Genomic DNA, 23,709 nt, shown 5'->3' with positions numbered 1-23,709 from the left:
AACACTGGGAGAGGCCATACATCGTATCATCCTATGGAAAAAGGATTGCATCATCTTTCGAAGTCCACCGACACCGCGTCTGCCGATTCCTCCTCGAAGTCCGCCACCGTGTCAGCAGACTCCCGCTCCTCCAAGTCCACGAACGCGTGAGCAGACTCCTGCTTCAAGTCCGGCACATCGTCAGGCCACTCCTCCTGTTTCAAGTCTGACACCGTGTCAGGCCACACCTCCTGCTTCAAGTCCGGCACATCGTCAGGCCACACCTCCTGCTTCAAGTCCGACACCGTGTCAGGCCACACCTCCTGCTTCAAGTCCGGCACAGCGTCAGGCCACTCCTCCTGCTCCAACTAAGCCACGTCAGCCGTCTCTGCCGCCTAAGCAATCGCAGAAGAGACACGCCGCAGCTATGGTGCGTAGCGGTACGAGTTGAGGTAGTACAGAAAGTATAGGCGGAGACAAGCGATATAAATATGGTCCAAGCAGCCTCGCTCCTCTTCCTCAGAGGCCTTACGACATGACCGAGGAGCAAAACAATGCAATAGTGTGGGCCGAAGTGGACGCTCATTTTCGACCGAAACCGGCAACGCCGCCGAGGGAGAAAGTGCCTGAGGAAAAGATTGACCACTTCATTCGTATGGCTAGACCACCAGCTCCCAAGCCTGTTGACTCAGACTATGAGCGCCAAATCAGGAAGGCACATCGAGCACGACTACAGAAAGAAGCGAGCTCGAGCTCGAGCCAACAAGCAGCTGCCAAAAAATGCGGGAAACCGGTTCCCCAGCTGGGAGAACAGGCGGCGCAATCGACCCCCCCGCTTGTTGTGCCAACAACACATGAGAGTACGCGCGCCCAATATTATTGTGGGCAAACCGTTTACGTTCCCGAGCTGGGCGATGTGGTAATAACCGAGGAGCATATAATGCAGGCTGAAATGCTCAAGATCACTGTTGGACAACTCCTCGATATCGAGCCCATGTCTCCGCTTAGAGAGGGGGAAATAAAAGGGAAATATGTCCGCGGCGAACCTTTGGTCGAGCCCGAGGAGGTCAAGAACCTCCCAACGAGAATGTATGAATTGCATGATTGGTACATGAAAATTACCAAGATTTCCAATCGAGAGTCCCTCATGGTGCAAGTCGAGGAAGATCATTACTTCAATAAGAAAGCTCTGTCCGTTGAGTATTCAGAACTATTTCAGTTATTCAATCAAGATGCACTCGACAAATCTATCGTCAGTTGCTATTGTCTGTAAGTGATTTCTTTCTGTAATTTAAGTCTCAAGCTAGCTCTAGTGCTCATTGATTGATCATTAATTACCTGTAATTATATATCCTCACTATATATTCTTTTCTGTGGTATTATGCAGGATGAAGATATATGAAATGAAAAAAGTTGGATGCTATGGCATTGGGTTCATTGACCCAAATACCGTTAATGAATACACATGGAAATTGGAATGGTGTAGACAAGATGTAGAGAAAAATATGGTAGAGTTCTTGAAGCGCCTCAATAGCAATGAAGATATACTATTTCCTTACAACTTCGAGTGAGTCACACTGTCTTGTACTACAAATTCTGTTTTTGCTTACTAGCTAGATGTTAATAAGTGTATAGGGTTTAGGGTTATAGTTGATTAGTGTTATGCACATGCCCGCTTAATTTATACATGCAAACATATGCGCATGCAGCTTCCACTGGATCTTGTTAGACATTAAAGTTGACGAAGGAAAAGTTGAAGTACTGGACTCACTAATTAAAAAAGATAGTGACTACAGCATCGTGAAGGGGATAGTCGACAGGTTATTTCAATCATTATTAACTATATCTCGGCCTATTCAGTTCTTCATTTCCTGATATGAACTATTTTTAATAACCCCTTTATTAATTTTCTTTGCCGGCGGGCAGGGCTTGGGCAAAGTACATCAAGGTGACTCCAGGAAAATGGCGACAAAATCTATTTTGGTATCGACCCAAGGTAAGTAATTAAGTAGTACTAGCTAGCTAGCTACCATCTCTTTAATTCTTGTTTCAATACCATTAATTAATTATCATGCTTGATTAATCATTATCTGATTCAATTCGATTCTCGTAAAGGCCCTGAAGCAGGTGTCGGGGACTGATCTGTGTGCATACTACGTTTGCGAGAACATTCGCATGATGGCGTCCGAAAGGAGCAGATCTGATAGACAGGACTGGGTACGTTTGCCAGAACACTATTCACAAATCTTACATGATTGTCGATATCTAGTCACACAACTAATACACATGCATATTGATCTCCTTCTTAGCAGTTCAAAGAGGTGCGGGACCAGCTCCTACCAGAGGAGCGCATACGAGCACTTCAAGAGGAAATAGCGGGATTTTTGCTCGACCAGGTCATAGATCCCAAAGGAGAATACTATTACCCGCTACCGCCCCCATGAACCACTTGTCATCGTGCTCCGACGGCACCAAGGCAACATGTAGGAGAAATTGTATATATATACATGTGTATGTGTGAATAATTAATGGTGGTTGTGAGACATTCGATTATATATATATGATCGGTTCTATGAGAAAATCTATTTATATATGTGCATAACGTGTACAATATGTAGTATCGTAAAATACCAGCAAACAAAAAAGAATTAAATGGAAAACACAAAATTAATGGAAAAATAAAAATTAAAACCAAAACCCCCCCAAACATTTAGTACCGGTTGGTGCTACCAACCGGTACTAATGGTCTACCAGCACCCGGGCCTGGCTCGTGCCACGTGGTGGCACTTTAGCGCCGGTTCATGCCGAACCGGTAGTAAAGGGGGGGGGGGCTTTAGTCTCCACTCTTTAGTGCCGGTTGCAGAACCGGCACTAAAGGCCCTTACAAACCGGCGCTAAAGCCCTGTTCTGCACTAGTGAAAGATGGTTAAGTTTCCTAACCATAGACATGTGTTGTCATTTGATGAACGGGATCACATCATTAGGAGAATGATGTGATGGACAAGACCCATCCGTTAGCTTAGCATTATGATCGTTAAGTTTTATTGTTATTGCTTTCTTCATGACTTATACATATTCCTTTGACTATGAGATTATGCAACTCCCGAATACCGGAGGAACACCTTGTGTGCTATCAAATGTCACAATGTAACTGGGTGATTATAAAGATGCTCTACAGGTGTCTCCGAAGGTGTTTGTTGGGTTGGCATAGATCGAGATTAGGATTTGTCACTCTGAGTATCGAAGAGGTATCTCTGGGCCCTTTCGGTAATGCACATCATGATAAGCGTTGCAAGGAATGTGACTAATGAGTTAGTTAAGGGATGATGCATTACGGAACGAGTAAAGAGACTTGCCGGTAACAAGATTGAACTAGGTATGAAGATACCGACGATCGAATCTCGGGCAAGTAACATACCGATGACAAAGGGAATGACGTATGTTGTCATTGCGGTTTGGCCGGTAAACATCTTCGTAGAATATATAGGAACCAATATGAGCATCCAAGTTCCGCTGTTGGTTATTGACCGGAGATGTGTCTCGATCATGTCCACATAGTTCTCGAACCCGTAGGGTCCGCACGCTTAACGCTCGATGATGATTTGTATTATGAGTTATGTGTTTTGGTGACCGAAGGTTGTTCGGAGTTCCGGATGAGATCACGGAAATGACGAGGAGTCTCAAAATGGTCGAGAGGTAAAGACTGATATATTGGATGATAGTATTCGGACACCAGAAGTGTCTCGGAATGTATCGGATACGTATCGGAGTACCGGGGGGGGGGGTTACCGGAACCCCCAGGGGAAAGATATGGGCCACATGGGCCATAGGAGGGAGGCCAGGCAGCCCACATGGGGTGGCGTCCCCCACCCCCATGGGGAGTCCTAATTGGACTAGGGGAGGTGCCGCGGCCCCCCCTTTCCTTCTCCTCCTCCCTCTCCTTCCCACTTTCCCCTTCGGTAAAAGGAAGGGGGGGGGCGAATTGGACTAGGAGCCCAAGTGGGACTCCTCCCACTTGGCGCGCCCTAGGCTGGCCTCCTCCCCTCTCCTTCCTTTATATACAGGGGCGGGGGGCACCTCTAGGGCACACCAATTATTGTTAGCCGTGTGCGGTGCCCCCCTCCACCGTTTACTCCTCCGGTCATATTGTCGTAGTGCTTAGGCGAAGCCCTGCGCGGATCACTTCACCATCACCGTCACCACGCCGTCGTGCTGACGAAACTCTCCTTCGACACTTTGCTGGATCAAGAGTTCGAGGGACGTCATCGAGCTGAACGTGTGTTGAACTCGGAGGTATCGTACGTTCGGTACTTGATCGGTTGAATCGAGAAGACGTTCGACTACATCAACCGCGTTAAACTAACGCTTCCGCTTTCGGTCTACGAGGGTACGTGGACACACTCTCCTCTCGTTGCTATGCATCTCCTAGATAGATCTTGCGTGATCGTAGGAATTTTTTTGAAATTGCATGCTACGTTTCCCAACACATACATGCGAGGAATTGTAGTTTTCCAAGAACTTGTGTCGTGGCCAGTGGTGGATCCATGAATTGAACATGGTCGGGGCGAACATTCAGGGTCTAAAATCTTTTTGTACAAATGCAAGCTTATATAACTAAAACTCATGGAATCAATTACTAAGAACAGGTAAAGCAAAAAAAAAAGTTCTTCGGAACTAATAAAATAGTATTTTTCCTTGCAATGTGAACTTGATGCCATAATAGAACTCCACAAAACCAAGTGACACCTACAACATGTGAAACGAAGAATTATGAATGTAGATCTTAGCACAAATGTGATAATAGTTGTAGCTCTTCATAAGATGGAAGTATATCTTTAAGATGTAGTTGAAAAAATAACACGAGGTTCTCGCGGTAAATGATCTCGACGGTCATTCAAAGCATTTAAGTTGTAGTTATAGAAGCAATATGTGGCATCCTTGTCATCGCTACTGCAACCAATCATAGTCTTTATGCCATGATTCCTTAAATGCCCTTCCTTTTTGTACGACGAGAAAAATGATTCCAACGAGCCAGATCTCTTGACATTTCTGCCCTTCTCATTTCATCTCAAATTTCCGAGATAGCATACTTTTCTGGTATTTGGTGGTTGGCCGATTTGGTATCTTGCTCAATTTGGGGCTGGATTTCTCCATAAGAGCAATGTTTCTCCTGTGTTGATCCCAATTTGGAATTGCCTACATAGCGGGGCCGGTCCAACATTGTAGCTGAGAGCGAGTTATTGTTTTTTAGTTTTATTGTCGGTATTCCAATGTTTTGGCATTGTTTTCTTGGGTTTTTCTTGTTTTCTTCAGTTTTCCTATTTCGTTTTTCTTTTTATTTGGTTTTCCTTGTCTCTTTCTTTCATATTCTTCCATCTTTTATTTTTATTTTATCTTTTCTGACCGGATGTCTAAATTTCTTTCATACATGTTGATTCTTCCTATACAACAGAAACATTTTTTATACACATTTAATATTTTTTGAAATACACATATAATTTTTTTCTAAAATATGTTTTTGATGGCTATTTTCGCACACATTATAAATTGTTTGTATACATAATTAAACATATTTTTTTACATGCAATTAAAATTAATTGAAAACATGATTAATGTTTTTCAAATACATGTGAACATTTTTTAAATAATTATGAAATAAACATTGATCATTTTTTTAAGCAATGCGAGCATGTTTTTACAATGCTCAATATTTTTAAATATCAGAAACATGTTGTTGAAACATTTGAACATATTTTGTAAAATGTTATGTACATTTTTTGAATGGTACGAAGCAGTTTTTTTTTAGTTACAAGAACATTCATTTACATTTAAAAACATTTTTTAGACTGTCACATATATTTTCTCAAACGCGTGATTTTTTCTTTAAATATCACATATGAACTATTTTATTAATATACATATTTCATACTTTTCCAAAATCTGAACATTAGGAACAGGGAAAAATCACGTATATAATATTGTCGGTGATGCAGTCTTGTGTCTCGTACCAAGCGAGATGGGCATTTCCTATTTGGCGCCTGTGGCACCCGTGATTTTTCTGAGAACAGTCACAGGAATAAATGTTACAGGGCGCACACCCCCTGCGCGGTCGGCCAGCCCATTTAACTTTATTTTCCCTTTTTCTGCTGAAACATCAAAAAAAATGCCGCCAGCAGGTTTCGAACTTGAGAAACATCAACTAAGGCATACTTCTGTAACCACTTGCCATCTCGATTGAATTTGCCAACGTACTTCATTTTCCCCTTTTATTCTCTTCAGAACGAGGAACTTGTTTTTCCTTGCTCTTTTCATTTTTTTCTCTTTTTTTCTTCTTATTAAATGCATGAATTCTTTTTCAAAATTGATGATTTTTTCAACTTCAGTGATTATCTTTCCAAATTTAATGAACTTCTTTTAAAATTAACGAAAAAATTTAAATCGATGAAATCTTTCCAAATTTGGAATATTTTCAGAATTTATGAAAAAATTTCAATTGATGAACTTTTTTATTAATTCAATGATTGTTCGCTAAGTTTGCAAGATAAGACAGCGCTCGCTCGGATCGTGGTTGACAGTTCAATTATTGACAGTTGACATTTTGGAAAAGACAAATTCAGTCCTGACTTTTTTTTCCAATTTCAAAACAAATTAATTGTTTCAAGATTTGTTCTTGGATTTAAAATGTATTACTGAATTTGAAAAAAAGTCAGGAATTCAAAAACGTTCTAAAATTCCAAAATATGTTCAGGAACTTGGAAAATATTCAAGAATTTAAAAGTTTAATGGATTTGAAAAAATATTCACATATTTGCAAAAACTTCCCGTATTTGTGAAAAGGTTATGCATTTGGAAAAAACAACATGGAAAAAGTTTACATATTTGCAAAAAGTTCCAGAATACTGAAAAAGTTCATGAATTGAAGACTGTTTAAAAATAATGAAAATTAAAAGTATAGAAAAATATAAAAGTGGAAAGAAAAAAGAAATACAAAAATGAAAAAAAAAACAAAAAAACAAACAAAGACTGTAAGAAAAAAACCATGGAAAAAAAACAGACTGGAAACATCTAGTAGCTTCCTATACCGAAGCTAGGTGCAGGACTAATTGGGCCCGCCCAGTAATTGAGAGGGTGAGACCCGCGTACGTGTAACAAAGAAAATGACGCAGCAGGCACTGAATTAGAAGTGCGAATATGGGGCCATTTTGGATCGTTGCCACGAGATCGAAATCAGAGTACTCATTCCAAATATCACTCCCACGCAAGGTTGCGACAAGTGATGCACTGCATGCGCGCCACTTGTCGCAACCTTAGAGTTTTCCCTTTTTTCGTAGATCCGTTTATTCAAAACGTTTTATCTTTCAAACTTTGCGTGCAAATCTCGAACCGTTTTCACCGTTGGATTACTTGCGTCGAGATCTTCAAAATTAGATCCCATGTTGATAGATTTTGATGAGCTTTGTTTTTCATAAGAAAAACCGGACGAAAAACCGAACCGTAAGCACATTTTTTCCTTTTCGAAAAAGGCACGACCGCGCCTCTCGCGAAAGAAAAACCACCCCTTTCGTGGAAGCAAAACCGTGCCTCTCGTGAAGAAAAGAAAACAGGTGGAAAACTAAAAAGCCGAAAGAACGGGAAAATATCGTTTAAAAAGCCGAAAACACGTGCGAACAAAAACAAAATCCGGAGGGAACGTCCAGAGCGCGGCACGTGGCGACGGCTGAGAGCGGCCCAAGTGGCGCCCTATCAGCCCACCTGAAGTGATCGTTGGGGAGGCTCCGCAGAAGCACTCCTTCGTTAGTTGCTCCCAAGCGAGGTTCCCTTCCAATGTTTTGGCATTGTATGGATGGAGGCCTAGATTTTGAAATGACTCCAACTTTTTTAGCTAGTAATTCAGCTTTTGCACGAATTTGAGGGTGAAATGGGGCAGGCGATTCCTTCGCCAAATAATTGATGTGCCTAGGTTTCAATCAAACAGACCCATAGACTCGCTTTGATTTCCCCCTTGTGTGTGGCTGGGCTAGGCGCCAATACACAACAGGCCAACATCCACCTAAGTTTGGTACTCTTAAAGCATTAAAGCCAAGGCCTGCACCGGCAGGTACAAGCGTGCCATGCTGGACTTCGTCGCCTTCAGGGACCGCATGCAGGTCATTTTATTTGAACCGGGCATAACCCCTTTCCATTAACTGAATAACGAAAATACATAGTCTGATACAGTTAAGAAGGACACGGGAAAGGGGAAAGCGAGTTCAGCATCGCCGGGAAACCCACCGCAAGAACTCGCCCGCGAGACACTTGCTATGGGGCGAAAATCCGATGACACATCTAACACACAACCACCCATACAGTGCATATCAGCAAAATGGAGACACAACACTATGAACATATTGAGCACCAAGACGCTCATACAGGTGCAGGGGACCAAAAGAACCAAACTAAAAACATGCCAAAGTAATGTCTTCCACGTAGCCAGTAGCCGTCCTATTCAGGGACATGAATCAGCTTGCTGTCTCGTCTGTAGGTGCCGCACAGAGTCTCATCATGGTACTGGCGTTTTCCCTCAGCATCTGTGCACCTCGCTCCATGGCCTCATGGTCTGCACCTTTCAGAAGTCCTGCCCAATAATTAATAAAAACAAAGGCCGAAAACACAATTTCAAAAGGGGTACTGGGATGTTTAAATTCAAATGTAGCTCGGTTACGAGTATTCCAAATAGCCCAGCAGATCGCTGCCTGCCTGAAGGTATAAAATCTGGCCCCATCGGGCAAGAAAACGAAGCACCAGGAGAAGTATTGCCAAATGTTGTTTGGGCATAAGTCAGTGCCAAGTACCGAACCCACAGTTCGCCATACCACTCGAGCCATGGGGCATAGGAAGAATAAGTGCTGGGATGTTTTGCGTTTATTACAAACGAGCACTTTGTATTTCCAGGCCAATTTCTCCTGCCCATGACATCTCTTGTCAGGACAGCATCTTGGAAGCTGCCAGAGGAAAATTTTGATTTTCATAGGAATCGGGGCCTTCCAGATCCACCGAAAATCACAACCGGCAATATTCTTTTCCAGCTGTCCGTACATGAACTTCGTAGTAAACTTTTTCTTGGGCCCGTAGGCCCAACCAACTTGATCAGGCTCGTCATCAAGCTGAATTCCATCCACTATTACCTGCATCTCCCTCCACATGCAGTCAAGAGGGTGGCACAATTTCCTACGGAAGAGGTCGGATGTTTCCAGATTTTTCCATCGAGCCACTGTTATATCAGGACATATACTGAATAGGTGAGTCATGCCATACACGAGCAACATCTCCCGCTCTAACTTGAATTTGTGAGATAATAGATCAGATACATGGAGAGATAAGGGAAGATTACATCAAGAGATAAAGATAAAAAGATCTTCCTAACTACTCCAATATCTTGAGGTACAAGGCTACGGTGAGACTTGTAAAGAGGAGTTTGAGTGTGCATCACTCCAAGTTCTTTTAATATGGCCTGAACCCAAATAACTTCGGCTGTGGCATTGGCCAATGCCTTATATTCTGCTTCAGTGCTAGATCTGGAAACAGTAGGTTGCTTCTGTGCACACCATGAAATCAGATTAGGTCCATGAAAAATGGCAAAGCCCCCCCGTGGACCGTCTGTCCTCCAAGCAACCAGCCCAGTACGCATCAGAGAAAGCACTAAGATGAGCAGAAGGTGATTTGTTGATTGCTAGACCAAAACCCATTGTATTCTTGACATGCCTCAAAATACGTTTTGCTGCAGTCCAGTGAGCCGTGGTAGGGGCATGCAAGAACTGACATACTTTGTTAACTGCAAAGGAAATGTTAGGCCTGGTCAGAGTTAAGTACTGAAGGGCGCCAATAATACTCCTGTAACTTGTACTGTCCTCCTGATTCAGGGGTTCTCCTTCTGTCAAAGAGAGTGGTTCCGAACTGGACAGAGGAGTTGGGCAAGACTTGCAATCTTGCATACCAATTCTGCGCATTAGGTCAGTCACATACTTGCCTTGAGATAAAGTGAATGCCATATTCAGTTTTCATTACTTCAATACCTAAGAAATAGTGCAAATCACCCAAATCTTTAAGAGCAAAATATGACCTAAGATCATTTAACAATGCTGTGATTGCTGAGCTAGATGAACTTGTGACAATAATGTCATCAACATATATGAGGACAAAGATGTTGGTGTTGAACTTGTTAAAAATGAACAAAGAAGTGTCAGACTTTGAGGGAACAAAGCCAAGTGCTTGCAGTTTCAGATTTAACCGAGAATACCAAGCTCTGGGGGCCTGTTTCAGTCCATACAGAGCCTTGTCAAGCTTACAAACATGAAGGGGTGCATCTTTATTCTCAAACCCAGGAGGTTGTTTCATGTACACCTCCTCTTCCAGAACACCATGAAGAAACGCGTTCTGAACGTCTAGCTGTCGAAGACTCCATCCCATGGACACAGCAATAGATAACACAAGACGAATAGTTGCAGCCTTGACAACAGGGCTGAAAGTATCCTCATAGTCAATGCCATAGCGTTGCTTAAATCCTTTTGCAACCAAACGTGCTTTATATTGATCAATAGTACCATCTGATTTCGTTTGACCCTATAGACCCATTTGCAATCAATTAAATTTGTACCTGCACGACGAGGAACAAGATGCCATGTTTTGTTACGGTGCAACGCAGAAATTTCTTCTTCCATGGCATGTTTCCAGCGTGCATCCCCAAGTGCATCAGCCAGGGGCTTGGGTTCAGTAGCTTCTCCTGTCAAACAAGTGAGACCATACTTGGAAATATTTTTGTAGTTTATACGGTTTGTGACTCCCCTTTGTAGGCGTGTACGTGGAGGTGAAGAAGCAGCCGCAGAGGATCCGGTCTCCCGACAAGGTGCTGCAGGAGGATCTGCAGCCGTCGCGGATCCCGAGCCTAGGGATGCGTCAACTGGCGCGTCAGATGGTGCTGGCGAACCGGCCTCCTCCGTGGGCTCCAATCCCGAGGAGACAGCGTGGGCCGGGGAGGAGACAACATGCCGGGGAAGCAGCGCCAAGGCGGGGCCCCGCGCGGTCGGCCGAGGCGGGGCGATGATTGGTGGTGTCCGCGCAGGTGGAGGGCGCGGGGTTCGGTGGGCTACAGGCAGCCCCACCCGTCAGCGAGGAGGAGCAGGGGACAGGCACAGATCCCGCGGCGGGGCGCGCTAGCTGCAGACGCGGGCGCTTCTGACGGGCGGATCTAGGTGGATCCCGAGGCCCCTGGCGGGTCTGGTGATGACGATCCCGAGGTGGATACGGTGGGGAAGCGTGTGCACATGAAATCTTGCACTGTAGCAGTATTTTCCAACCTGTTTTCAGCAGCGTTTGCACCATTTTCTGCAGCTAATATTTCTGAAACAGTACACTTAGGCAAACCATTAGGAGAGTTAGGCAATAATGAACCAAAACAATTATTTTCTTCCCGACTATCAATACCAGAGAGATGTGGAGGCAACAGAAGGATTTCCTTTCGGAGGAGTGCACTGGCGTTGGGGTGGAGTTTGGCGAAAGGGAATTGTGTTTCATCAAAAACAACGTCACGAGAGATATAGACGCGTCTAGTGGGAATATCTAGAAATTTAACTCCTTTGTGTTGTGCACTATAGCCAAGAAATACGCATTGCTTAGAACGAAACATAAGTTTTCGATTGTTGTAGGGACGAAGATTAGGCCAACGTGCACAGCCAAACACACGAAGTGGAGTATAGTTTAGTTTAGTATGCAGAAGCCGTTCAGTGGGAGTGTCATGTTTGATGACACGACTTGGCAAGATGTTTATGAGATGCACAGCAGTAAGAAATGCTTCGTCCCAAAATTTCAGTAGCATAGATGCAGCAGCAAGCAAAGCGAGACCTACCTCAACAATGTGTCTATGTTTGCGCTCGGCAGAGCCGTTTTGCTGGTGTGCGTGTGGGCAAGAAACATGATGAGATATTCCCAATTTCTGAAAGAAGGAATTTACCTTTTCGTATTCACCCCCCCCCCCAGTCGGATTTAACAGCAAGGATTTTACTATCAAACTGTCTTTCAACAAGAACTTGAAAGTTGAGAAAGACTTGAAAGACATCAGATCGCTTTTTGAGGAGATATATCCATGTATATTTGCTAAAATCATCAATAAAGCTAACAGAATAAGCATGTCTACCAACAGAAAGAGGAGAAGGCCCCCATACATCAGAAAATATAAGTTGTAGCTGTTGGAAATATGCCCTAGAGGAAATAATAAATGGTTATTATTATATTTCTTTGTTCATGATAATTGTCTATTGTTCATGCTATAATTGTGTTATCCGGAAATCGTAATACATGTGTGAATACATAGGCCACAACATGTCCCTAGTGAGCCTCTAGTTGACTAGCTTGTTGATCAACAGATAGTCATGGTTTCCTGACTATGGACATTGGATGTCCTTGATAACGGGATCACATCATTAGGAGAATGATGTGATGGACAAGACCCAATCCTAAGCATAGCACAAAAGATCGTGTAGTTCGTTTGCTAGAGCTTTTCCAATGTCAAGTATCATTTCCTTAGACCATGAGATCGTGCAACTCCCGGATACCGTAGGAGTGCTTTGGGTGCACCAAACGTCACAACGTAACTGGGTGACTATAAAGGTACACTACGGGTATCTCCGAAAGTGTCTGTTGGGTTGGCACGGATCGAGACTGGGATTTGTCACTCCGTGTGACGGAGAGGTATCTCTGGGCCCACTCGGTAATGCATCATCATAATGAGCTCAATGTGACTAAGGAGTTAGCCACGGGATCATGCATTACGGTACGAGTAAAGAGACTTGCCGGTAACGAGATTGAACAAGGTATTGGGATACCGACGATCGAATCTCGGGCAAGTAACATACCGATTGACAAAGGGAATTGCATACGGGATTGATCGAATCCTCGACATCGTGGTTCATCCGATGAAATCATCGTGGAACATGTGGGAGCCAACATGGGTATCCAGATCCCACTGTTGGTTATTGACCGGAGAGGCGTCTCGGTCATGTATGCATGTCTCCCGAACCCGTAGGGTCTACACACTTAAGGTTCGGTGACGCTAGGGTTGTAGAGAAATGAGTATGCGGAAACCCGAAAGTTGTTCGGAGTCCCGGATGAGATCCCGGACGTCACGAGGAGTTCCGGAATGGTCCGGAGGTGAAGAATTATATATAGGAAGTCCAGTTTCGGCCACCGGGAAAGTTTCGGGGGTTATCGGTATTGTACCGGGACCACCTGAAGGGACCCGGGGGTCCACCGGGTGGGGCCACCTATCCCGGAGGGCCCCATGGGCTGAAGTGGGAAGGGAACCAGCCCTTAGTGGGCTGGGGCGCCCCCCATGGGCCTCCCCCCTGCGCCTAGGGTTGGAAACCCTGGGGTGGGGGGGCGCCCCACTTGCCTTGGGGGGCAAGTTTCCCCCCTGGCCGCCGCCCTCCCCCCTTCAGATGGGATCCAGGCCGGCGCCCCCCCCCCTCCCAGGGAGCCTATATATAGTGGGGGGAGGGAGGGCAGTAGTACCACAGCCCCTGGCGCCTCCCTCTCCCCCTGCAAGACCTCTCCCTCTCGCAGAAGCTTGGCGAAGCCCTGCCGAGATCCCGCTACATCCACCACCACGCCGTCGTGCTGCTGGATCTCCATCAACCTCTCCTTCCCCCTTGCTGGATCAAGAAGGAGGAGACGTCGCTGCTCCATACGTGTGTTGAACGCGGAGGTGCCGTCCGTTCGGCACTCGGTCATCGGTGATTTGGATCACGGCGAGTACGACTCCATCAACCCCGGCCTGTTCATTAGAACGCTTCCGCTCGTGATCTACAAGGGTATGTAGATGCACTCCTTTCCCCCCGTTGCTAGTATACTCCATAGATGGATCTTGGTGATGCGTAGGAATTTTTTTTTTAAATTCTGCTACGATCCCCAACAGTGGCATCATGAGCCAGGGCTATGCGTAGTTACTATGCACGAGTAGAACACAAAGCAGTTGTGGGCTTAGATGTTGTCAATTTTTCTTGCCACTACTAGTCTTATCTTGTTTCGGCGGTATTGTGGGATGAAGCGGCCCGGACCGACCTTACACGTACGCTTACGTGAGACAGGTTCCACCGACTGACATGCACTAGTTGCATAAGGTGGCTAGCGGGTGTCTGTCTCTCCCACTTTAGTCGGAACGGATTTGATGAAAAGGGTCCTTATGAAGGGTAAATAGAAATTGGCATATCACGTTGTGGTTTTACGTAGGTAAGAAACGTTCTTGCTAGAAACCTATACAAGCCACGTAAAAACTTGCAACAACAATTAGAGGACGTCTAACTTGTTTTTGCAGCATGTGCCTTGTGATGTGATATGGCCAGAAGATGTGATGAATGATATATGTGATGTATGAGATTGATCATATTCTTGTAATAGGAATCACGACTTGCATGTCGATGAGTATGACAACCGGCAGGAGCCATAGGAGTTGTCTTTATTATTTTCTATGACCTGCGTGTCATTGAATAACGCCATGTAAATTACTTTACTTTGTTGCTAAACGCGTTAGCCATAGAAGTAGAAGTAGTCGTTGGCGTGACAACTTCATGAAGACACAATGATGGAGATCATGATGATGGAGATCATGGTGTCATGCCGGTGACAAAGATGATCATGGTGCCCCGAAGATGGAGATCAAAGGAGCAAAATGATATTGGCCATATCATGTCACTATTTGATTGCATGTGATGTTTATCATGTTTTGCATCTTATTTGCTTAGAACGACGATAGTAAGTAAGATGATCCCTTACAATAATTTCAAGAAAGTGTTCCCCCTAACTGTGCACCATTGCGAAGGTTCATTGTTTCGAAGCACCACTTGATGATCGGGTGTGATAGATTCTAACGTTCGCATACAACGGGTGTTGACGAGCCTAGCATGTACAGACATGGCCTCGGAACACACGCAATACACTTAGGTTGACTTGACGAGCCTAGCATGTACAGACATGGCCTTGGAACACGGAGGACCGAAAGGTCAAGCATGAGTCATATAGAAGATACGATCAACATGGAGATGTTCACCGATCTTGACTAGTCCATCTCACGTGATGATCGAACACGGCCTAGTTAACTCGGATCATGTTTCACTTAGATGACTAGAGGGATGTCTATCTGAGTGGGAGTTCATTGAATAATTTGATTATATGAACTTAATTATCATGAACTTAGTCTAAAATCTTTACAATATGTCTTGTAGATCAAATGGCCCACGTTGTCCTCAACTTCAACGCGTTCCTAGAGAAAACCAAGCTGAAAGATGATGGCAGCAACTATACGGACTGGGTCCGGAACCTGAGGATCATCCTCATAGCTGCCAAGAAAGATTATATCCTAGAAGCACCGCTAGGTGAAGCACCCATCCCAGAGAACCAAGACGTTATGAACGCTTGGCAATCACGTGCTGATGATTACTCCCTCGTTCAGTGCGGCATGCTTTACAGCTTAGAACCGGGGCTCCAAAAGCGTTTTGAGAAGCATGGAGCATATGAGATGTTCGAAGAGCTGAAAATGGTTTTCCAAGCTCATGCCCGGGTCGAGAGATATGAAGTCTCCAACAAGTTCTTCAGCTGTAAAATGGAGGAAAATAGTTCTGTTAGTGAGCACATACTCAGAATGTCTGGGTTACACATCCGCTTGTCTCAGCTGGGAGTTAATCTCCCGGATGACGCGGTCATTGACAGAATCCTTCAGTCGCTTCCACCAAGCTACAAGAGCTTTGTGATGAACTTCAATATGCAGGGGATGGAAAAGACCATTCCCGAGGTATATTCAATGATGAAATCAGCGGAGGTGGAGATCAGAAAGGAACATCAAGTGTTGATGGTGAATAAAACCACTAAGTTCAAGAAAGGCAAGGGTAAGAAGAACTTCAAGAAGGACGGCAAGGGAGTTGCCGCGCCCGGTAAGCCAGTTGCCGGGAGGAAGCCAAAGAATGGACCCAAGCCTAAAACTGAGTGATTTTATTGCAAGGGAAGTGGTCACTGGAAGCGGAACTGTCCCAAATACTTAGCGGATAAGAAGGCCGGCAATACCAAAGGTATATGTGATATACATGTAATTGATGTGTACCTTACCAGTACTCGTAGTAGCTCCTGGGTATTTGATACCGGTGCGGTTGCTCATATTTGTAACTCAAAACAGGAGCTGCGGAATAAGCGGAGACTGGCGAAGGACGAGGTGACGATGCGCGTCGGGAATGGTTCCAAGGTCGATGTGATCGCCGTCGGCACGCTACCTCTACATTTACCTACGGGATTAGTTTTAAACCTCAATAATTGTTATTTAGTGCCAGTTTTGAGCATGAAGATCTCGTTTAATTCGAGATGGCTACTCATTTAAATCCGAGAATAATGGTTGTTCTATTTATATGAGAGATATGTTTTATGGTCATGCCCCGCTGGTCAATGGTTTATTCTTGATGAATCTCGAACGTGATGTTACACATATTCATAGTGTGGATACCAAAAGATGTAAAGTTGATAACGATAGTCCCACATACTTGTGGCACTGCCGCCTTGGTCACATTGGTGTCAAGCGCATGAAGAAGCTCCATGCAGATGGAGTTTTGGAGTCTCTTGATTACGAATCATTTGACACGTGCGAACCATGCCTCATGGGTAAGATGACCAAGACTCCGTTCTCCGGAACAATGGAGCGAGCAACCAACTTATTGGAAATCGTACATACCGATGTGTGCGGTCCAATGAGTGTTGAGGCTCGCGGAGGATATCGTTATGTTCTCACTCTCACTGATGACTTAAGTAGATATGGGTATGTCTACCTAATGAAACACAAGTCTGAAACCTTTCAAAAGTTCAAGGAATTTCAGAGTGAGGTTGAGAATCAACGTGACAGGAAAATAAAGTTCTTACGATCAGATCGTGGTGGAGAATATTTAAGTCACGAATTTGGACGCACTTAAAGAAATGTGGAATCGTTTCACAACTCACGCCGCCTGGAACACCTCAGCGAAATGGTGTGTCCGAACGTCGTAATCGCACTCTATTGGATATGGTGCGATCTATGATGTCTCTTACCGATCTACCGCTCTCATTTTGGGGCTATGCTTTAGAGACTGCCGCATTCACTTTAAATAGGGCACCGTCGAAATCCGTTGAGACGACACCGTATGAATTATGGTTTGGGAAGAAACCTAAGCTGTCGTTTCTAAAAGTTTGGGGAGGCGATGCTTATGTCAAGAAACTTCAACCTGAAAAGCTCGAACCCAAGTCGGAAAAATGCGTCTTCATAGGATACCCTAAGGAAACCATTGGGTATACCTTCTACCTCAGATCCGAAGGCAAGATCTTTGTTGCCAAGAACGGGTCCTTTCTAGAGAAAGAGTTTCTCTCGAAAGAATTAAGTGGGAGGAAAGTGGAACTTGATGAGGTGATAGTCACCCCTTCCGAACCGGAAAGTAGCACAGCGCGGGAAGATGTTCCTGTGGTGCCTACACCGACTGGGGAGGAAGTTAATGATGATGATCATGAAGCTTCGGATCAAGTTACTGCTGAACTTCGAAGGTCCACAAGGACACGTTCCGCACCAGAGTGGTACGGCAACCCTGTCCTGGAAATCATGTTGTTAGACAACGGTGAACCTTCGAACTATGAAGAAGCGATGGCGGGCCCGGATTCCGACAAATGGCTAGAAGCCATGAAATCCGAGATAGGATCCATGTATGAAAAAGAAATATGGACTTTGACTGACTTGCCCGATGATCGGTGAGCCATAGAAAATAAATGGATCTTTAAGAAGAAGACAGACGCGCATGGTAATGTGACCATCTATAAGGCTCGACTTGTCGCTAAGGGTTATCGATAAGTTCAAGGGGTTGACTACGATGAGACTTTCTCACCCGTAGCGAAGCTGAAGTCCGTCCGAATCATGTTAGCAATTGCCGCATTCTATGATTATGAGATATGGCAAATGGACGTCAAAACGGCATTCCTTAATGGCTTCCTTAAGGAAGAATTGTATATGATGCAGCCGGAAGGTTTTGTTGATCCTAAGAATGCTAACAAGGTATGCAAGCTCCAGCGCTCCATCGATGGGCTGGTGCAAGCATCTCGGAGTTGGAACATTCGATTTGATGAGATGATCAAAGCGTTTGGGTTTACACAGACTTATGGAGAAGCCTGTGTTTACAAGAAAGTGAGTGGGAGCTCTGTAGCATTTCTCTTATTATATGTGGATGACATACTATTGATGGGAAATGATATAGAATTCTTGGAAAGTATAAAGGCCTATTTGAATAAGTGTTTTTCAATGAAGGACCTTGGGGAAGCTGCTTATATATTAGGCATCAAGATCTATAGAGATAGATCAAGACGCCTCATTGGTCTTTCACAGAGTACGTACCTTGACAAGATATTGAAGAAGTTCAATATGGATCAGTCCAAGAAGGGGTTCTTGCCTGTATTGCAAGGTGTGCAATTGAGCACGGCTCAATGCCCGACCACGGCAGAAGATAGAGAAAAGATGAGTGTCATCCCCTATGCCTCGGCCATAGGGTCTATTATGTATGCCATGCTGTGTACCAGACCTGATGTAAACCTTGCCATAAGTTTGGTAGGAAGGTACCAAAGTAATCCCGGCATGGAACACTGGACAGCGGTCAAGAATATCCTGAAGTACCCGAAGAGGACTAAGGATATGTTTCTCGTATATGAAGGTGACGAAGAGCTCGTCGTAAAGGGTTACGTCGACGCTAGCTTCGACACAGATCAGGATGACTCGAAGTCACAAACCGGATACGTGTATATTTTGAATGGAGGGGCAGTAAGCTGGTGCAGTTGCAAGCAAAGCGTCGTGGCGGGATCTACATGTGAAGCGGAGTACATGGCAGCCTCAGAGGCAGCACAGGAAGCAGTCTGGATAAAGGAGTTTATTACCGACCTAGGGGTGATTCCCAATGCGTCGGGCCCGATGACTCTCTTCTGTGACAACACTGGAGCTATTGCCCTTGCCAAGGAGCCCAGATTTCACAGGAAGACCAGGCATATCAAGCGTCGCTTAAACTCCTTTCGTGAAAGTGTTCAAAATGGAGACATAGATATTTGTAAAGTACATACAGACCTGAATGTAGCAGATCCGTTGACTAAACCTCTCCCTAGAGCAAAACATGATCAACACCAGAACGCTATGGGTGTTCGATTCATCACAATGTAACTAGATTATTGACTAGTGCAAGTGGGAGACTGTTGGAAATATGCCCTAGAGGCAATAATAAATGGTTATTATTATATTTCTTTGTTCATGATAATTGTCTATTGTTCATGCTATAATTGTGTTATCCGGAAATCGTAATACATGTGTGAATACATAGGCCACAACATGTCCCTAGTGAGCCTCTAGTTGACTAGCTTGTTGATCAACAGATAGTCATGGTTTCCTGACTATGGACATTGGATGTCGTTGATAACGGGATCACATCATTAGGAGAATGATGTGATGGACAAGACCCAATCCTAAGCATAGCACAAAAGATCGTGTAGTTCGTTTGCTAGAGCTTTTCCAATGTCAAGTATCATTTCCTTAGACCATGAGATCGTGCAACTCCCGGATACCGTAGGAGTGCTTTGGGTGCACCAAACGTCACAACGTAACTGGGTGACTATAAAGGTACACTACGGGTATCTCCGAAAGTGTTTGTTGGGTTGGCATGGATCGAGACTGGGATTTGTCACTCCGTGTGACGGAGAGGTATCTCTGGGCCCACTCGGTAATGCATCATCATAATGAGCTCAATGTGACTAAAGAGTTAGCCACGGGATCATGCATTACGGTACGAGTAAAGAGACTTGCCGGTAACGAGATTGAACAAGGTATTGGGATACCGACGATCGAATCTCGGGCAAGTAACATACCGATTGACAAAGGGAATTGCATACGGGATTGATCGAATCCTCGACATCGTGGTTCATCTGATGAAATCATAGTGGAACATGTGGGAGCCAACATGGGTATCCTGATCCCGCTGTTGGTTATTGACCGGAGAGGCGTCTCGGTCATGTCTGCATGTCTCCCGAACCCGTAGGGTCTACACACTTAAGGTTCGGTGACGCTAGGGTTGTAGAGATATGAGTATGCGGAAACCCGAAAGTTGTTCGGTGTCCCGGATGAGATCCCGGACGTCACGAGGAGTTCCGGAATGGTCCGGATGTGAAGAATTATATATAGGAAGTCCAGTTTCGGCCACCGGGAAAGTTTCGGGGGTTATTAGTATTGTACCGGGACCACCGGAAGGGACCCGGGGGTCCACCGGGTGGGGCCACCTATCCCGGAGGGCCCCATGGGCTGAAGTGGGAAGGGAACCAGCCCTTAGTGGGCTGGGGCGCCCCCGATGGGCCTCCCCCCTGCGCCTAGGGTTGGAAACCCTGGGGTGGGGGGGGGGGCGCCCCACTTGCCTTGGGGGGCAAGTTTCCCCCCTGGCCGCCGCCCCCCTTCAGATGGGATCCAGGCCGGCGCCCCCCCTCCCAGGGGGCCTATATATAGTGGGGGGGAGGGAGGGCAGCAGTACCACAGCCCCTGGCGCCTCCCTCTCCCCCTGCAACACCTCTCCCTCTCGCAGAAGCTTGGCGAAGCCCTGCCGAGATCCCGCTACATCCACCACCACGCCGTCGTGCTGCTGGATCTCCATCAACCTCTCCTTACCCCTTGCTAGATCAAGAAGGAGGAGACGTCGCTGCTCCGTACGTGTGTTGAACGCGGAGGTGCCGTCCGTTCGGCACTCGGTCATCGGTGATTTGGATCACGGCGAGTACGACTCCATCAACCCCGTTCATTAGAACGCTTCCGCTCGCGATCTACAAGGGTATGTAGATGCACTCCTTTCCCCCCGTTGCTAGTATACTCCATAGATGGATCTTGGTGATGCGTAGGAATTTTTTTTTAAATTCTGCTACGATCCCCAACAGTAGCGGTTTGGTAGAAACACTAGTTGATATAGGGTATGGCAACTGATGACTTTTTGCTTTTTGACAAGAATCACACACTGTTTCAGGATTGTGCTCTCTAACAAATGACAATTTATTTTTGCTAAGAACTTGCTTAACAATAGGAAAAGAGGGATGGCCTAAACGAGCATGCCATCGCTCAAGTGAGAGTCTAATGGCACTACACACTTGTTTATTGAATCTGCTAACTTGGGGAATCAACGGGTAAAGTCCATCCACACATCTACCTCGGTAGAGAACCTGCCTCGTGACCTGATCCTTGATCAAAAAGAAGAATGGGTGAAATTCTAGAAAGACATGATTATCAAGAGCAATGCGATGAGCTGAAAGGAGATTTTTGGATGAACTAGGACAATGATGAATATTATTTAGATGAATATCTCTATGTGGGGAATGAATAATTGAATGGCCAATGTTGCTTATCTCCATACCTGTACCATCTGCATTGTGGACTTGATCATGTCCATGATATCTTTCATGCATGGTGACTTTTTCCAACTCATGGGTGATGTGGTCGGTTGCACCAGAGTCCACATACCAGTTGGTATCTACACCATATGACTTGTTTGCTGCTGCAGCAACCTTTTTCTTCTGGGAATTATCATCTGCATAGCGCCACTTGCATTCTTTTGCAATATGATTAGTTTTCTTGCAAATCTGACACTTGCCTTCATATTCATCATACCCTCTGAAATTGTTGCTGTAGTTGTTTTGGCCTCCCCTGTTGTTGTTGTATAAGGGGCGACCGGCGTTGTGGTTGTAGTTGTTTCCTCTGCTGCCGCCGGAGTTGGAGTAGTGGCCGCCATAGCCACCACCATGGTTGCTGCCACCATCACCATAGTGGCCGCCGCTGCCACCACCATGAGGGTTGGAGTAGTGGCCGCCGCCACCACTGCCATAGTGGCCACCACCACCGCTGCTGTCATGTCCACCGCGACGAGGGCCGCCGCCACCGCCACGGTAGCCTTTGGAGGATCCACCCCGACCGCGAGAAGCGGCGTTGGCCGAAGACTTGAAGGCTTGGCCGCCTGTGCCCTGGAACATCTCGACTCGCTGGTCAAAGGTGGATACCATGCCGAAGAGCTCGTTGACCGTGGTTGGCTCAGGACGCACGTCCAAGGCACTGATGATGGGCTGGTATTCCATGTCAAGCCCGGAGATGATGTGGGAGAGGAGCTTGTTCTCATCTATGGGTTTCCCTGCTGCTGCGATCTCATCGGCAAGACCCCGCATATAGCCGAAGTATGCAGCAGCCGACTGGGTTCCCTTCTGGGCGGTGGTGAGAGCGATGCGGATGTGGTTGCAGCGGGAGCGGGATTGGGTAGAGAACATATTGGCGAGGGCGGCCCAGATGCCATGGGAGGTTTCAAGAGATGCAACTTGAACTAGGACTTCTTTGGAGAGATTGCGAAGAAGATACGCAACGATTTGCTGATCTTGGATGAGCCAGGGCGCATAAGTAGGGTTCACAGCCACCTGATCTTTGCCCTCGGCATTCTTGCTGGTGATGGTTTTGGATGGTTGTTCTAGGGTTTTGTCGACGTACCCAAAGAGGACGGCCCCCATGATCTGGGAGCGAGCTTGAGCACGCCAGAGAACATAGTTGGATCGTGGGAGGGGTTCGGAGACATTGTTGTTGAGGCCAGAGGAAACTACCGCGGTGGATGTCGACATAGTCGAGTTTGAAGGTGGAAGGAGGGGATGCGAGGGATGGCTAGACGAAGGGGAAGAGGGTAGCTCTATATACCATGTGAGATAATAGATCAAAGCGTCTCAACTCCTATACACAGGAGCCCGCATGTATATATTGATATTGGCGAGGCCTGATCTCGCATGAGGCATACACATATGGTTGAGAGATACATGGAGAGATAAGGGAAGATTACATCAAGAGATAAAGATAAAAAGATCTTCCTAACTACTCCAATATCTTGAGGTACAAGGCTACGGTGAGACTTGTAACGTGACAATGTTAACAGAATTGTCCTACTAGACATATAGTAATCTTTTACTTTCATTATGGCCTTCCAAATAGGGGAATCGTTGAACTTACTACTAACCGAGACTATAGTATCCTTTTTAGCTATTTAGCTTTCACCACATCTTGCCATAGGCCCTGTTGCGTGTCAAGTTTCCACCACCACTTGACCAACAAACTAATATTCTGTTTTCTCAGGTCTTTAACCCCAAGGCCCCCTTTATTTTTCGAGTGACACACCCGGTTCAGCGAACTAGATGGTATCCTTCCTGCCATCTAGTTCCAGACTTCCACCACATGTGTTCCAGACTTCTACCACATGAAGGCCAACAGCAAGTTCTAAAAAAAAATGAAGGCCAACAGCACAGCACCCTCTGCGGGCCCATCATCGACGACACCAAGCTCATCGGCCTGCGCAAGAAGCCGACCGCCCGTCGTCTCATGCTGTGAGCTGGCCCGACTGCGACGTCTTATACACGTCCGACAATTTGATTAGTTTCCTGAATTTGAGACAATGGGACGGAGGGTACAGGACTACGCCGGCTGGAAGTGGCCTGTGCTCCGGTGCGTGTTGAGATTCCGGTGCTTCGCTGTGTTTCGTGTGCTGCATAGTAAATGTTCGACGAAATACACAAGCCGAAGTTCAGAAAATCAGCTAGAAACGATCATTTTTAGTGGAGTGAAAATAGTCCTCTAAAGGATACTCAGCTGTTTACTCCTCTAAATTTTGGGGGTTCAAC

Source organism: Aegilops tauschii, chromosome 2, assembly GCF_002575655.3.
Source record: "Aegilops tauschii subsp. strangulata cultivar AL8/78 chromosome 2, Aet v6.0, whole genome shotgun sequence".
Taxonomy (NCBI): domain Eukaryota; kingdom Viridiplantae; phylum Streptophyta; class Magnoliopsida; order Poales; family Poaceae; genus Aegilops; species Aegilops tauschii.
Note: the sequence above shows the minus strand (reverse complement) of the source record.